Source organism: Pinus tabuliformis, chromosome 6, assembly GCF_031772625.1.
Source record: "Pinus tabuliformis cultivar Carrire ecotype Pingquan chromosome 6, CPIR1, whole genome shotgun sequence".
NCBI lineage: Eukaryota > Viridiplantae > Streptophyta > Pinopsida > Pinales > Pinaceae > Pinus > Pinus tabuliformis.
The window spans coordinates 1,029,366,231-1,029,384,442 of record NC_142292.1 but is presented as its reverse complement, the minus strand read 5'-3'; positions in this window follow the sequence as shown (position 1 = coordinate 1,029,384,442).

The window sequence follows — 18,212 nt, the reverse complement described above, 5'->3', positions numbered from 1 at the left end:
CATGGTCAATCTTGTGCTTTTGGGGTACCATTTAAATATCTAATGCACACCAAATCATTGAAAAATTTGAGATAGGAGAGGTGTCAACAAGGCTTACCTCTTTATTTGCTATCCTTCACCGAGATTTGGGATGATTTTCTCTTGCTTTTATGCCCTGGCTGTGTGCATCGCACGCCAAGCCCAGTGCACCGTGCGTTGGGTGTGCATCGTGCCCTTGAGGAAATTGAATGGCAGGCAGGCTGCGTGTGCGTTGCGCCCTCTATGTGCGCCACGGTCCCTGGTGTATGCACCGCGCCTTCCAACACCACCTCTCACTCACTCAAACTCTTCACTATCTCGCTCTCTCACCTTTGGAATTTATTTCCAAGCTTGCAAGAGCACAAATGGTTTTGCTTTGGGTCACAACATGTATATATAGGCTTGGGAGAGATGGGTTTGATTTTTTCTTCTTTTAAAACCCACTTTCTAATGTTTATGTTTTGCACTTTTTTCATTGACTTTAAAACACCCTGATTTTCGTTTTTCTTTGAAATTTTGGCTCTCATGATGAAATTTTCGGCATTTCTTTGCGAGGACTATGTGACTGGGCATTTTGCCATGAAAACCATGACTGCATCTGAAAAATTCAACTGGCGATTTTTTGGAAAAAAATTTCATAGTTGACCTTGTTTGACTTTTCTTCAAAACAGAGTTTTGAAGAAGAGTCGATGTCTCTTCAGGTGATGATGAAGCTTTCGGAACCATAGCTATATAAGGTCTCCCTCTGGCCTGCATGGCTTTTTCTGGACATGTTTCTCAAATACCACATTTTTGGTTTCCTAGACCCAATCATAAAGATGACTTTGTCCTATAATATGACCAGACCTTGACTATGATGAATTTCAGTGATTATGGACCAAGACCTGAACCAGCAGGGGCCAGACATGAGGAAAAATGACTAGCATGACTTTCTCCGTCAGATCATGGCATGTCCCTAGCGAAGTGTAGCTGAGTGAATGGAGCGGGACACCTAAATTTGAAATTCACAAAGAGTTTTGATCTCTGACGGAGGGCTGACCAGACCGACTCTAACATTGGCTCCAATGGGGGATGGTAGCTCCTTGGAGGTGCCAATAACAGCAGATCTATGGAGGAGCTAGACAGTTCCTTTTGTCCATTGGGCTATGGAGTCATCATTTTAATAAATAGCACAGGACTCTGACTTATTTATACAACTGGAAGAACCAAGAAATTGACTCAAACTTGACCTTGAAATAACTCAAAAACTGACTTTACAGACTGAAACCAAACTGAAATAAAAATGGTATTTACAATTACAGTGGAAGCAGCATTAATAGATCAACAGTGATACCGCTTGAGCAGCTGACCATTGATCGGCCCTCCAGGACAGTATTCCCCGTTCATCTCCTTCAAAAGAAAGGAATTTTGCCCCCTATATGTTGCAATCTTGAAAGGACCTTTCCACAGATTTTCGAACTTTTCGTGCTTGCCTTTTTTTTCATTCCTTGCATCCCACTTCAGCACCATATCATCCAATTGAAATTTATCCGCTTTTGATTTTCTGTCATATATTTTCTTTATCTTCTCCTGCAACTTGGATGTGTTTTTGAAAACCTCTTCTCTTGTTTGCTGCAAGTGGATCATTTGATTCAGCCTTCTCTGCATGGGATCTTCCTCACTGTTGGCCTCCTGAAGAAGTTTGACCATCGGGGCAACAAGAGAAGCAGGAAATACTATGTCTACTCCATAAACCAGCTCAAACGGTGACATACCAATAGAATTTTTCTGACTAATCCGATCTGCCCAAAGCGCATGGACCAACCTCTTGTTCCAGCTCTTCTTATTTATTTTCAGCAGCTTCTTGATGATGTTGACCAACGATTTATTCGAAGATTCTGCCAATCCATTGCCTTGCGGATGATAGGTAGTTGAATGACACAAAATTATATGATATTTATGACAAAATTCTACCATCCTTTTCGATTTGAAAGTTGTTGCATTATCAGTTATTAATTTGTTTAGACAACCAAAGCGAGACAAGATGTTATTTTCAAGAAATGAAATGATTACCGTGTTCGTTACTTGTCTAGTAGGGGCTGCCTCAATCCATTTTATGAAATAGTCTGTCGCTGTAAGGATCCACCTATGCTGTCCGGAAGAGGCGGGATGAATTTCCCCAATGAAATCCAACCCCCACTGCTGGAAGGGAGCGCTCACTTCGACAGGCTTAAGTGGCAAAGGCTGTAATTTCTGTTTTCCTTCGAAAATTTGACACTTATCACAGCGCTTAACCATCTTGTGCATGTCAGCAAACAAAGTAGGCCAGTAGTACCCCGCTCTCAAAATTTTGTTTGTTGTTGACTTCCAAAAAATATGACCTCCACACTCTCCTCCATGGAAATCCTCCATGACTTTCTTTGCCTCCTCTTCCACCAGACAATTTAACAAAATGCCATCAGGATCTTTCCAATACAGTGCGGAATTCAAAATATAAAACTTGGCAGCCTTCAATTTGAGTGTTCTCACTTTGTTTCTAGTCATGTCGGGCGGTGGTGATAGATTTTTCAGTACATATATTATATCAGAATACCATGGGGACAAAGCAAACATTTCAGATACCTGAATTGAAGTTCCTTCCTCATTCTCCTCGGACATGGCAGCGATCAGATTTATGTCCAATGCATGCAAGTTTGATTCAGCCATTAGCTTCACCAACCCCTGCCCTTTGACCAGCTTGGTAGGCTTTATCTCCACATCGTATTCTAGCAAGGCTGTGATCCATTTGCCTCTTCTCCCTTCCGGATCAGTCTACACTAAAACATCTTTCACAGCAGTATTAGGAACATAGGCTAGAATGTGAGAATGTAGAATATACACCCGGAAATCCTTCAATTCCTTCACCAACGCCAGGGCTTGCTTCTCAATGATGTTTTACTTCAAAGCTGCGTCCCTTATAGCCCTGCTGAAGAATGCAAAGGGTCTTTCATGATCATCCCTCTTCTGCAATAGTACCGCTGCCATAGTGTGCTCAGAAGCAAATGAAAACAATATGAAATCTTGAGTGTAGTCCATGATGACTAGAACTGGAGCTGAAGAAAGGGCCAATTTGACCAAGTTGAAAGATTTTACCACCTCATCCGTCCATTTCACCTGGCTATCCTTCTTAAGCATGTTGGTCATTTCTTTCAAGTGTTCTGCAAGATTGGGCACAAAGCGACGCAGAAAATTCATCTTACCATTGAATGACTGTATCTCCTTTTTGTTCCTCGGCAGATCGATTTGCTGAATTGCTTGCACACGTGCTGGGTCTATGCAGATTCCATCTTTTGAAATGATATGCCCAAGTAATTTGCCTTCCTCCATGGTGAACAAGCTCTTTTTAGGATTCAGCGATAGACCATATTTCCTACACTTTTGAAAGACAATTTTTAGGTGATGCATGTGCTCTTCATCAGATTTTGAATACACCATCAAGTCATCCAAGTACACCACCAAAAACACATCCTTCTCATTTGCAAACGCCAAGTCCATTTCCCGCTGAAATGTGGCACCTACATTCTTTAAACCGAATGGAATTTTGGCATAGTGAAAGGTTCCCCATGGAGTGGTGAATGTTGTCTTGTCTCTATCATTTTCATGGACTGCAATTTGGTTATATCCCGAATAACCATCAAGCAGCGACATACAAGATGCCCCCACCACTCGCTGAAGTATATGGTCCATCTTGGGCAGTGGATAGTTGTCCTTCAATGAGACCTTGTTTAGATTTCTAAAATCAATCCATAGGCAGATCTCACCGGTCTTCTTGCGTACAGGTACTAAGTTAGATATCCAATCTGAAAATCTGATAGGCACAATGATACCTGACTTGTACAACCTATTTACCCTCTTTTCAATAGATGGCAGAAGCTTTGGATTGATCCTTCTCAGCTTTTGTCTAAATGGTTTCTGATTGGGCTTGATAGGTATTGTGTGCTGAATAATATTCGTATCACAGGTCTTTAAATCAGAATAATCCCAAGTGAATACATCTGCAAATGAGGCCATCAAACTGATGTATTTGTCATTGATTTTTGGCGGTAAAGCTTTGGACAATTTTACCAACTTTGGATTGGAAGCTGTACCAATGTTGACTTCTTCCACACCTTTCTCCATTGGCTGCAATGTTGGCTTGCGGGCTACATCATCCTGATCAAAAAGCTCCTCTAGGGGTATCAAGCCTTTTGGAATGATGTTATTCTTCAGCTGTAATACGTCCATTTGATTGATTTGCACTTCATCTATACCATTCCCTTTGTTCTCATCATTTTCCACATCAATTGAGGTCTCTTTGAACTTGCCTTGGTTGAGCAGAAAATCCTTAATCTCCTCATCATCTTCGAACACTTGCCAATATTGCTGATTGTCTGGAATGGTTGGACGGTGCTTGACATGGATTTCAAATTTATTGCTGGAGTTCATGGGGATCTTCAATCTGCTCGCTTCCTTGGCAAGAGCATCAGCAATACTATTTTGTATACGTGGCACACATGTCAAGGTGTATTCGGAAAATAGCTTCAAGATGTCTAAAACTGCATTACGATAGGCCCGCATCCTAGGATGTTTTTCTTGATACTCACCTCTAACCTGTTTTATCACCAACTCGGAGTTGCCATACACTGAAATCCTCTTTGCGTTCAGCTTTCTAAGAATCTTCAGGCCAGCAATCAGAGCTTCATATTCAGCTTCATTATTGGAACATTCAAAGGCCAGCTTGTAAGAGCAAACTCTCACGCTGCTAGGCACTTTGTTTGGGGCGGAGAAAGGACTGCGTACCCAAATACCAATACCAGCACCATCATTCCCTACTGCTCCATCAAAATCCATGGTCCACAAGCCTTCTTCGTCTTCTTGCAAGTGCTAAAAATCTGTTTGTCGTGCGTTGTCTGATTGTTGTCCATGATTTTCAGCTGATTGCCCAATCTTTTGTTGCTTTTCTTGTCCTTCTTTCTTCAAGATTTCTCTAAAATTTTCTGTTATCTCCGAAATGTTGTCTGCTTCTACTATCTATTTCATTTAAACTATCTGAAAATAAAACAAAAGACTCTAAATCTATATGTACAAGTTAATAGGATGATTTATCGGTTTCTCCTTGCTTGTGATCATATATTTCATCTTTTGTTCCAAGTATAATTTCCTCATTTTTCCAAACACCGAGATTGTTGCATAGGAGAAATCTAGCTGTAGTGTCCCTTTCAATTTCGCTACCCAAGACCTGGAAAGAAGCATGCCAAACCTTGGAGGAATGTCTGCTACCACTACATCCATCAGAACGTTTTTCATAGGAAGCTGATCTAAACTCACAACTAAGTCTTTGATGAGCCCTATGCACCTTACTCTACTAGAATCGAATGAATAGAGATCATGATATTGGCAGGTGATGTCCAGACCAAGCTTATCCATGATAGCCTTGGGCATGAGATTGTGAGAAGCTCCGGAATCGAACATGGCATTGTGTAACACAAAATCATGCAATCGTAAACTGATATAGAAGGGTGGCACATCGCTATCGGGAGACTCACCATTCATTGCTGGCCCAAAAATCATTTCAGGCTTATCATCTTCTACATTTACCTGTCGGACATTGGGTCCAAATTCAACATTTTAGAAATCTGTCCTCTATAACTGCTATTCTTCATGATTTCAGTCAAAGGGATGGATACCTTTAGCTTAGAAATCTCATTCTCTAGGCTGAAAGTGGGAGTTCTTTCTATCTCTTTGACCGGGATCTCTTTCCTTTCCTTCTCTTTTGATGTGGCTAGTTGCTGTGATTGTTCTACTGATTTTGATTTGCTGCTCTCCGGAACAACCGCCTCCTTTCCCTTTCTTTGTGTAGCTGATGGATCATTCTTTGTTGTTTTACCCTCCTTTTTTTTCTGAATTGGTTTGGCCGGTACATCTCTGTTGTTGTGTAGACAAATCATTCATATACCCCCTTTGATATTCTTCTGATTCTTCTTCCAACACGGTGTCGCTAGCTAGAATAAAATCGGTGTCTTGGTGTCTAGCTGAATTTACTGCACACTCTTCCTCTTCGGTGATGTAAGTAGGCAGCTCATCTAGAGTAAAGAGATGGTTTTCCTCACCTATTACATTCTCGTCCTCATCTGATTCCGGTCCATGCACAAAATTCTGCTGCAAAGGTGTTTGTACCGGCCATTGTGCTGTCTGCTCTTGAGTTCGCTGATCTCTTTGTCTTATCCTATATTGTGGCTACTGTTGGCCACGAAAGTTAGGATTCCTAACTTGTGGCTCTGGCTTGTCAAGTTTTACCCTTTCAAGCATCTGTTCTACCTTTTTGAGCAGCTGACCCATTGAAGAAGATTCTTCTTTCACCGTGGTTTTCTTTTCTGCTTTCGCTCTAGCTCTTTTGGATAGCAGATTTGCCTCAACGCTGACCACAACTTTCTGCATGTTTTCCATTGTAGCTGGTTCTCTCTCTCTCAATTGGTATTCCATGCCAGCATCAAAACCATCCGGAAACTTCATCATTGCTAGTCCCATAGGTGGCTTTAGATGGTCTGGAATTTCGTTGTAGACTGCATTAAATCTAACACAATAATCTTGGACCGATTCACCGGCATTCCGTTTGATTTGCTCGTTCGAACAAAATTTGGAGGGGATTCTTTTTCACTTCCCACCTGTTCAAAAATTGTCTTTGTAGCTCAGCCAAGGTAGTGATACTTGCAGCCGTCAAACCTCTGAACCATTTCCTCACATCACCTGCAAAAGTTTGTACAAAGAGCCTCATTACCACGTTCTCCGCATCGATCTCATGAAGTTCATAGAAGTCTGCCATTTTTTCCACATGTTGCTGAGCAGTAATGCCGTTAGGAGTGCCATCAAAAAACGAGATTTTACTTTGATAATCATTTGGCATGTCATCTAGGACTTGGGGCAGAACAAGGGGTGTGAAATGGGCAGCCATCATTCTCGGTGGATTTGGCCTTGGAGGTGTTGGAGGAGTGTGCACAGTTTGCAAGGGGCTTGCACTTGGAGTTTGGGGTTGTGTGGCAATGTAATTATCAATTAATCTATTAGCTCTTTTTGTCTCAAGGTCTACAAGAAATTGCGGATTGGGGACGGTGTAATCAATAGCCCTTTTGGATTTAGACTCAAACAAAGATATTTCAAATCGTTCGTCAAACTCAAGCTCTTCAAGATACTCAAAAATGTCGGGACATGAATGGGATTTGAACACGGGAGCTATGGTGCTTTCTTGACGGAGGAGTCTTGGGATCAAATTGGGATTTTCATGAATGTGAGGAGGGTCCAGGTCTGGATTCGCTCTGGTATATCGTCTCGAAGCCAGCGTGCTATTGAGAGAAATTATGGGACACAACCAACTTACTCAGCCTTTCCAACCCTAAGCTCATCATCCGGAAGCCTACAATTCTCGTGAAACAAGGGGATTTGCTTTTAACTTGTTCCCCTGTATGGTCGCCACTATGTTAGCACCTAAATATGCCTTAGGCTGAAGGAAGGCACAAACTAGGGTAACCACAAACCACACTCATTCTGGTAGCTAGCCCTACCGGAGCAAGAGAGGGATCTCTCCGAGTCACGCTCAGTGGATAGATAAGCAAAATGGTCTGAGATGACTTACAATGCAATATTTACCTTAGGCTAGTAAGTGAAAAGGGATTTTGAAAACAATTTTATGAATGACCGAGCTTCTGGGATGTAAATGGGACTGGCACTCAGCAAAGAACAGAGAATCGAATATGAAGGCACAGATTATTCCGTGAGGCAAGGTAGGCGGAAAGCGCAGAAATTTTGGCTTAAGGTAACGTGGAATGGAAAGATTGTTGAAGAGGGTGAAAAGGGCATGGTCGCATGAATCCTTTTCAACAGAAGAGTAACACTGCACGTGAAATTTTCCCACAGGCAGAGCAATATAAATTGAATTCTACCTAATCTCACTTAGAAAATTTCATTGAAATGAAACATGAAATGAATTATGAAACATAACAAGATACATATGGAACATAAGAACACATTTTCTACACTCACAACCACAAGAATCTCAGGAAACAGAGCCGCTACCTTTCATTAATTCTCTGTGAAAAATACACAGTGCAAAAACATACTTTCTTTCCCACAGTCTCCCAGAAGTTACAAGCCAGCCAACCCTTTGCAAATAACTTGCATACAATATATAGAATGTGTGAGGAAGAGATAGAATGCCCAGGGGTTGGTAAGTTACTCAAATCATTACGAAAAGGAGATGGAGAGCCAACCATCAGCTACAGGTGCAACATTCTCAAGCATGACATTTGGCTGGGGTGACCCTTTGCATTCTTTTGCCACTTGGATTCATGCCCATCTAGAGAGAAAACTCTTTAAATGCCGCCTTTGGTGTAAAAAAACCGAAGTTTAGATGACCAGGCCCACTTGGAGAAGTAGCGACCCGAAATTTCGCGAAACGGGAGCAAATTGGCAGTTTTTTCCCCTGTGCGCCACGCCAAATTCTCTGTGCGTCGTGCCACTTTGGAGCCTATTTTGGGGCACTTGCAGGTGTCCAAAATGTGCCCAAGTGGGCTTGTTGGAAATCCTGTCCTATCTAATTTCTAACCCCACTGGAATTTTCCAATTTGGTGCTCATTTGCCCCTCCAAATCTCCATTCTCCCAAGACTGCTTTCTGTTTGTCAAAAAAGTGGCAGAGAGGCCATTTTTGGGTGTTTTTTGACCTTTAGGAGACCCAGATCTTGTCAAAATTTCTTGCTCGAACACCAGTAGTAGTATTTTTCTATGCTGAATCCAAATATGCAAGCTGTTCCTCGATTAGAGTCCTAGATTTTTAGTGTCGTGCCAGTGGCGTGGTGCACAGGGAGGAATTTCCTGTTTTGTGTCCAAAAAATTTGCCTGTGACCAAAATTTGCCCAAATTTTTTGAAATTTGGGTTGGAGGTTCCCTATGAAGTGCTATGTTGTGCCAAGGAAGCCTCGGCCAAGATTCGAAGTCGATCTTGCTCCTTTGCCTCTTTTGTGGCTTTGCTCAATTTTGATTTTAGGCTCCTGATTCTTGCTTTGGAGCTCATGTTTCAGGTCTGGTAGTGATGAGTCATGCGCCTCAGCATGTCTTTCTCCCTGTTAGCCTTATCCAACCACTGCTCCAAGTGAACGTTCACTTTCTCTAACACATACTCCCGGTCCTCGTCTCTTTGCTCCATAGGTCCGCCTTGTGCTGCCAGGATGTGTCGCTGATTTTCCTTGATCATTTGCAACTCTATCTCAGCTATCTGATCCTCAAGTTGCTTGTTCCTCTACTCCAGGTACTGCACGTTCCATTTGGACCTCTCCAAGTCCAGGGATAGGTTCTCAATCACTGACTGTTTTCCTGAATGATCTCTCCCAACTCGGCATTTGTAGGTTCTGCATCTGTCTCATCATCCTGGAGGAGAAAAAACTCAGTCTCTTGCTCACCTGATGGCCCTTCCTCCTACACTGGCTCCTTGCCCTTACCCTGCTCCTGTGGTGATGATGTCAAAAGCGAGGCCCCTCCCACCCCGGGTGGAGATAACACTCGCTTTGTTGCTGCGAACAACGGTCTACTACCCTTCTGGTATGTGATGTATACTGGCATGGTGGCAGTCTCATGGTGCTCAAACTGATGTGAAGGACTTCCCTTCTCATGCTCAAACTGATGTGAAGGACCTCCAACCTCATGTTCTGCCTCTGATATCACCGGTGGAGCACTGAAGAAATCACGGGAGATGAAGTCCTCCCAAGCAATACCCTGTAATCTCAACTGATGGTCCACCAAAATCCGGATGAGAGCAAAATGATAGACACTGTTTAGCTACTGTCATGGGGTCTTGCGCTGCATTAAGTTTTTCATCTTCTCAATGTTTTTACAGATGAAAAATGGGAGGCTCATCATCCGCACCCTGGTGAACTGCATGAGCAAGTGGATGTGATAGGCATAAAGGCGAGAAAACCTCCCCTCGCAACTGAAATACTTCATGATCAATCTCATGAGTGGGGCATACTCATCCCTTAAAAATCTGAATGGAAAAACTCTGGTGAGCTGGCTCAAGCAGCTGTTCTTGATGTAAGGCTCATAGTGATGCCTCTCCACCTTCTTCTTCTTATGCCACTGTTCTCCAATGTTCGGTATTCCTGTTGCCACTGATATGGTTTCTGGTGTCAATGTGAAAGTGACCCCAGCCAGGACAGATTGGCCTCCCTGTAGATGAAATGCAAAAATGCGAGCTAACTCATGATGGACTCTGACATTTGCCACCCTTTGACAAAATTCATAACATGCCAAGTGCTGAAAACAAGACATGGTAAGTGGGCATGCCTGCAGCTCAGTGAGGGTGCTTGGCTCATCTCTAAGATGTCTGCCACTCCGGTGATGTCTCCTATGGGTCCTCTCTCCCAAAGATGTGTCATTGTAGGTCCCTTCCTCATACTCTGATGAATTTTCTGATGCCATTACTGCTGCTTGTACCCTGAGTTTTATGCTGCCCTTTAAATCCAATGAAACTGATAGATGCTCTGAAAATCTGTCACCAAGGGGAGAATAAAACAGGCGAGTGTTAGGAGGGGAATGATGAAAAGGGGAATAGGGGTTTAAAGGAGAAATTTATCAGGGATTTGGGAGCGTTGGGGTATGGTTTTGATGGGGTAGGGTTTGGGACATTTTGAGCTATAGGAATAAAGGGAACAAATGGATATGATTAGAGTGGAGCTAGGGTGATTATTAGGGGGAAACTGCTACAGGGGGATTGGCTGATAGAGGTAGGGTAGGAGCATATTTTAGCAATAAAGTCACTGTAACAAAACCCTAGCTTTCTTGACCTTCTTTATATCATCTTTGTTTTACTTTTAAAAAATTTTGCATTTGATATAATGGTCGTCATAATAACATACCCCTTCAAGTTTTAATGCCAATAGTGGAGGTAGTTGGGCTACCTCTCCAACCTTGAGGGTCATTCACAAAAATTTTGGGCGATTTAGTTCCTTTTTGGGCTTATAAGTCTGTGCGCCGCGCGCTCTGCCTAGTGCGCCACACGCCGGGTATGCGTCGCGCCAGTGGCAATTTTGCACTGTGGCCGGGCTCCCAGTGCACCGCACGCCCTGAGTGTGCCGCGCCACCTCGTGTGTGCGCCGAGCACTGTAAAAGTCACCCAGCTTGCTTGAAAAATAGGGGAGAGGGTTTTAGGGTGGTTTCTTTAGGAACCATGGCGGAATAGAGGCGGGAACGATGAGGAGTGAGGGGACAAGGGGAGGGAAGCAGAACCTTGGTGCTTAACATCACATTTTGCAACCCCCTTTCTCGTTTTTCTTGATTCTTTTTTCATGGTCCATCTTGTGCTTTTGGGGTACCATTTAAATATCTAATGCACACCAAATCATTGAAAAATTTGAGAGATGAGAGGTGTCAACAAGGCCTACCTCTTTATTTGTTATCCTTCACCGAGATTTGGGATGATTTGCTCTTGTTTTTATGCCCTGGCTGTGTGCATCACGCGCCAAGCCCAGTGCACTGCGTGCTAGGTGTGCGTCGAGCCCTTGAGGAAATTGAATGGTGAGTAGGCTACGTGTGCATCGCGCCCTCTATGTGCGCCGTGCTCCCTGGTGTATGCGCCGCGCCTTCCAACACCACCTCTCACTCACTCAAACTCTTCACTATTTCGCTCTCTCACCTTTGGAATTTCTCTCCAAGCTTGCAAGAGCACAAATGGTTTTGCTTTGGGCCACAACATGTATATATAGGCTTGGGAGAGATGGGTTTGATTTTTTCTTCTTTGAAAACCCACTTTCTAATGTTTATGTTTTGCACTTTTTTCATTGACTTTAAAACACCCTGATTTTCATTTTTCTTTGAAATTTTGGCTCTCATGATGAAATTTTCGGCATTTCTTTGCGGGGACTGTGTGACTAGGCATTTGGCCATGAAAACCATGACTGCATCTGAAAAAGCCAACTGGCAATTTTTTGGAAAATTTTGTCATAGTTGACCTTGTTTGACTTTTCTTCAAAACAGAGTTTTGAAGAAGAGTCGATGTCTCTTCAGGTGATGATGAAGCTTTCGAAACCATAGCTGTATAAGGTCTCCCTCTGGCCTGCATGGCTTGTTCTAGACATGTTTCTCAAAGACCACATTTCTGGTTTCCTAGACCCAATCATAAAGATGACTTTGTCCTGTAATATGACCAAACCTTGACTATGATGAATTTCAGTGATTATGGACCAAGAGTTGAACCAGCAGGGGCCAGACATGAGGAAAAATGACTAGCATGACTTTCTCCGTCAGATCATGGCATGTCCCTAGCGAAATGCAGTTGAGTGAATGGAGCGGGACACCTAAATTTGAAATGTACAAAGAGTTTTGATCTCTGACAGAGGGCTGACCAGACCGACTCTAACAAAATCTTTATTGGAAAGGATCTCGATATTTTGTCAGTGGGGAAATTTGATCATAATCCAATTTTTCGTTAAGTGAAAGGGGGTTTTAACAAACTGGAAATCCCATTTAAATTCAATGCATCATGGTACAAATATTTCTAAAACTTGGCCACTAAATATTGGATCCCTTACAACCTTGATAGGTTTGTGTCATTGGCAGTTAAATTTCAATAAAATTTTGAAAAGGGTGAAAAACGATATGATTGAGTGGTCTATCCTTAAAAGGCAGAGGAAGGAGGAAGATATTAAGATGTGGAAGAAGAGATGGAGCTCTTGAGAGCTCATGATTAGGGGGGTTATTTGTCGCAAGAATGAAAATAGAGGACCATTCATCTAGACGCTACTAAAAAACATATTCTGGAAGAAAGGAGGACACTTAGAGGAAAAAAATTGAAGAGTGGTGACGAAAATATGAAGTTCTTTCAACAATTTGCTAAGGATGGTTGAGCACACAATAATATTTGGGCCCTGGATGATCCAAAAGATGGTATTGTTGAAAATAGCAACAAGAAATGTTAAAAATAGCATGTATAAATTCTACTTTAATTTGTCCTTGAATTAAATTGTAATTATTTTCTCATAGCAACTTGTAATAGTTAAGGTTGGCTTGTATGGGCCTGACCCAGGTTCAGAGGTGATTTATCCAAGCAAATCCCGGTACTACTGGCCCTTTCGGCAATATTCTGCGAAGCACGGACTGAGGTCTCGCCTGAAGTAGTACAGGAGGGTGCTAGAACCAGGTTTCCGCACCCTTGGGATGTTTGATGGGCTTCTGGAGGTCTGCGGTCTGACCCATCACTACACGCACTTGCGATCCCTTTGCAACCTGTGATGTGGCTTCTGCGCAACCCTAGTCGGGGCACAACCCGTATAATACCCAAGTTCCTTGCTATTTAATCTGTGATTATCTAATTACTTAACTTGTTCATGTAAGACTAATGATTATTACAGCATATTCATCAATCATATCAGTGCGTGCGACAAATAAACCAATATAAATGTAAAGAAGGCAAGGTACAGCAAATACATAGAAATAAGAATCAACTTCTCTTTATTAACCTTAAATCCCGCTTATAGACTCAATGTTGCCCTGCGCACTCAGCTGCAGGGGTCCGCGCACTCAGCTGCGAACTCTACTAGGGCTCTGCGCACTCAGCTGCAGAGCCTCTTCCTACTACTATGACCCAATACACTTAGAATCCTACTCTAAGCTCGAACCATTCACATTCTTCTTGTTAAATTGGCAACTAGGGCCAAACACCATGTGGGTCAGCTTATTTATGACAACTGATATTTTTATTGGATCCCTCTCATCGAGAGGCATAGGATTGACCCAAAGATCATCTGATCCGATAAGTACTTATGGAGATATGAATTTATTTAGATTATGGAATTATCATCTAGCCGACCAACAACTTGAGTAGGCTCAAAAGCCCAATAGACGTGTCTATTCATCATCCACGTTTTAGTATAAATTTGTGAGGATTTGAAGTCATTTGGACATGTATTTATGAGGTGATATCCTCTCCACGTCTGGGTTTTTGGAAGGAGAGAACCAAAAGATACGCTAGCCCAAGGGTGATTCCCTAACCGTAGGAAGCCGCAGGCATATGAGGATGAGCGGCAGACAGAGACCTAATACGAGGCACGCGGGCCCTAATCTACGCAGTCAATGGAGACTCCTTCAATGCAGAAATGACAACATATATTCACAACTATAGAGATATATACATGCTGCAATGGAGTCACCTTATACACTAATCATAAAGATCTATATACAGCTCATGAAGAGAAATTTCACGTTGTTCATCATGAGGATATTCCGCTCTAAATATATACGCAGGTATATGTAGACTAGAGACATATACGTAGGTATATGTAGACACGTATTCCACTGTTCAATGAAACATACCTCATATGTTGCCCAGAACAGACATGCTATGAACAGGGTCATACGCTGCCCAAAACAGGCAGTCATGTTGTGAACGTAGTCGAGGGTCATAACATGCAGTCAATGGAACAGTTATAAATGCAGTCACGAGAGCTCTCATACGCTGTCCAGAAGATCTGTTCACGCAGCCATAAAAGCATAAATCTCATGCATAAAAATATTCGGGTGGTTCTGAGATTTCACAGAAGGGGAATTCTTGTAATGAGACCACAGACATCGAGCCGCAGTCAAAGCTTGAAGCTGTTGGAAGAAGACAACAGAACTTGTCTAAGGGCATCAAGTATTACTGTCTTGCTATGACTCTATGATGAGATAAGGATTCGGTGAGGAAATTCTTGGCACATGTAATCAACGTATTCCTGTGACAAAGAAGATCTATGAAACCCTACAACAGTACTAACTCAGCATAGGAGTATATTACAATGAGAAGACCGGATCTGTCATTCTCAGCATATTTGGGGTAGCAATGTAATGATGTATGATGGGAGTAGCATAACAGTCATTGAGTATACATTATATGGGTGCAGATCCATGATGTTGAGAACAGCTCAGTGATATTTGGGTACAGCATGATGATATGTGCATGGCAGCACAACGATACATGGAGCAGAGGCACCAACATGATGATGATGCACATTAGTTTGAGCAGCATGATGATGGATAAGATCATGGACATGGGCAGTATGATGAGAATCATGATTAGTACAGCATGGTGCAGTATGCAGTGGTGCAACTAGAGGACCAAATGCAGCACGATGATAGGTAAAGGAGTCACCTTGAGAATCAATTGAAGCAAAATGTCTTCAACTGATCTCATCGTTATACGAAATGATCTATGCTAGATCTAGATAAGTCAAAGTGTTGACTTCTGTTGTAGATATACTCTCTCTCTCTTTCTTTGTTGAACTTTGAAGATAAAAGAAGATTTGATCAAAGGGTTTCCCCACACATTGTGGGGTTTGTCCCTGGCTCGCACCACATCTTGTGTCCTCTTGTCTTGTCTTGTCTTCTGCGATTTATATTTATGTTCTATCTGCAGTTTATCTTAATGCTAATGTGATTGCTAACTGTGAAAATTTAAATAAATTGATTTAGCTTAGAACATACCTAAACTTAACACTTCTTTCTTATTCCTATGCTCCCTTTACAACTTGGAGCCTCGCTCTATTTATACAATTCCATGGTCCACGGACCATGGGTAAGCTGACATGACTTTACATTACATTACATTACTTTAGGGTGGACAGCCCTATGACTTGATCTCTACTTTATGCTTCGCACCCACAATTCACGGAGTCTTACAAAACCTTTGACAAAAATTTGGGCTTTGAGCCCCAAAACATGTTGTGGGGGGATTCCATGCCCAACAAGCCCCCAACACAATCGTCATGACTCATCTAGAGTCACTTTGCTGGTGCAGTGATCTTGGCACAGAGCCCCTCCAACTGGTCTCATACTGCCTGGAGGTCTGCGACACACTGTTTTGTGGTTTGTTGGACCTACTGCATGCGTTCCTCTGATGCTTCTTTGTGAGGATCTGATATCTTCCTTAGCGCATGTATCTCCTGCATTTGTATGAGCTTTCCTCAATCTCAGCCGTAATGGTGAAGGCCTCATCAATCCAAGACTGGATGCACACTTTGAGAAGTGCCTCTTTCTATCTTGCAGCATCCACCTGTTCCTTCAGTGCCCTTTCTTGTTGCATCTTTGCCAACCATTGGGTGAGGATGACTGTCTTCACAGTTCCCCTTACATTTTCATACTTCTCCTACATTTCACGCACCTCTGTTTCCAGGCGTTGTATGTTGGGGTCCTCCTGCAAGGATGTAAGGATGTCAAAAGCTTGATCCAACATACTGATACAGTCCTACACTGCCCGTCTGATTTCTTCCAATCCTATTTGAATCACGCTAATGCGCTGCTCTCTAACTTCTAGAGGAGCGGAAGGCTACACCTTCATCTGCAGCTTAGCAATCTGGAGGTTCAACTCCAGCTGCACTCGTGTTGTTTCCTCGTGTGCGCTTCAGACTCCACTTGCCAGACAGTGGATCCGCATCTCTGTTGGTAGGTCTGCGGTGATGGATAATTCTAAAACGCGTCGGCATGCCTCATCCACTGTTTGCACAATCTACTGATTCTGTGACACTAGCTCATCATGCTGCAAGCTTAGCTATTCGATGTTGATCTTCTTCTCACTCAATACCTAGATTGTGCAGCCTTCCCAGGTGTGTAGCTCTGCTGTTATGTCGTCCTGCAACTAGTACAATGTGTCTCGTGGAACGGCAACCAAATTTAGGTGAAGTCCCTTGATCCTGCCCACCGTGGCTTTGTCATCCTCATTCTCCGTTGTTAGTGCTCCTTCCGGTAGCACTATGGTGTTAGCTAACTTTGCGCATAGAAGTTTCTTTGTTGTTGATGTACTCGCAACATTGTAGGCGGCTACTGCTCCTTCTTATGGGGGTCGCACCTAAAGTTCCTGCAGTTGTGCCCTTAGGGCCCCCAACACAATCTATTGCTCTGTCATGGCTTCCTGGGGTGCTTCCCTGGTGACCTCGGGAACCATGTCACCGATGTCATAGAGGTCGCCTTCTATCAGTGTAATATTTTCGATGTCCAGTTTGGATGCCTTGACCTTTTTTCGTGGACCTGATCTCTTCGTGACCCGCGGCCGTTTAAGCTGGGAGGATGTTGTGCTCGGGTCCGCACCTTCTGATGTATCTGGTCCTTGTCTTGTAGACACATTCTGGCCCCCTTCCTCTTGCATCGGGGTGGCCCCTATCGCCTGTGTTGGTGCTGCCTTTTCAACGGCCTTTTCCTGTTTTGCGGCTGCCTCGCAGGCAGCCCTTACCTCTGCGGCCACTTGTTCATTGTGCTTTTGCTGGGCCAACTAGATGATACACAACTTGGTTGCAGCCTTCTGCTTTTGTGTTGTTGTTCTATCCTTCTCCGCCAGATCCAGGGCACACCACTCGGGAGGCCATGATTCCATCACGGAGAAGATCGCATCATCAATGGCAATGAAGGGGAGTTTGGTCCAGTTATATTTTGGATCTTTACGCGCCTTGATATACACATTATGCATATCCGCCTTGAATTCTGTAAAGCTCTATAGACTTTTGTACATAGTGGGGGATAGGCACAGCCTCCTGTTGATCCACATTTGGATGCTTGCCTCCATGAGTACCCAGAAGATATTTTTTTCGCGGATCTGTGTGGCATCCTTCATAGCCCAAAGTGACGCATACTTTACAGCCTTTGGTAAGTCCTATTCAATATTAGGGAACTGACTATCCTCAGGCAGTTCCCTGTTACCAGCAAAATCAACAAGAGAAACCACGTGTAGTGGAAGGTCTTGCCCTGCTCCTCAACTTCTTTGCAGTTAGTTAAGAACTCCTCGCAAAGGAACTCAGCCCAGTTGAATTAGACCCCCTCCGCGCATTATTCTACCAGTGCAACTACCAGCGCTGGTACCTCATCTCCATGACATTTTCACATTACCTTCCTGGCCAGGAGTTGGGTGGCTACACGCACCCCTTTATCTTTAATGATGTTGATTGCGTAACCCCTCTTCTTCTTTTCTAGTTTGTATTTCTTCTTCATAGCCTCTACGAGTGCCAAATCTCCACTTTTCCGACTATCTCTGCGGGGTCCTTTCCCTTACAAGGGAGCTAGGAAATCTTGTGGATAAGATCCGTTGTGATGGGAGTAGGCTCCTCCAGCCATAAGTACCCATCATGCACTAGGCACAGCGGCTACCAGATGATGAAAATTGTGATAGGCGCGCGGTGAAAGTGTGGAATTCATA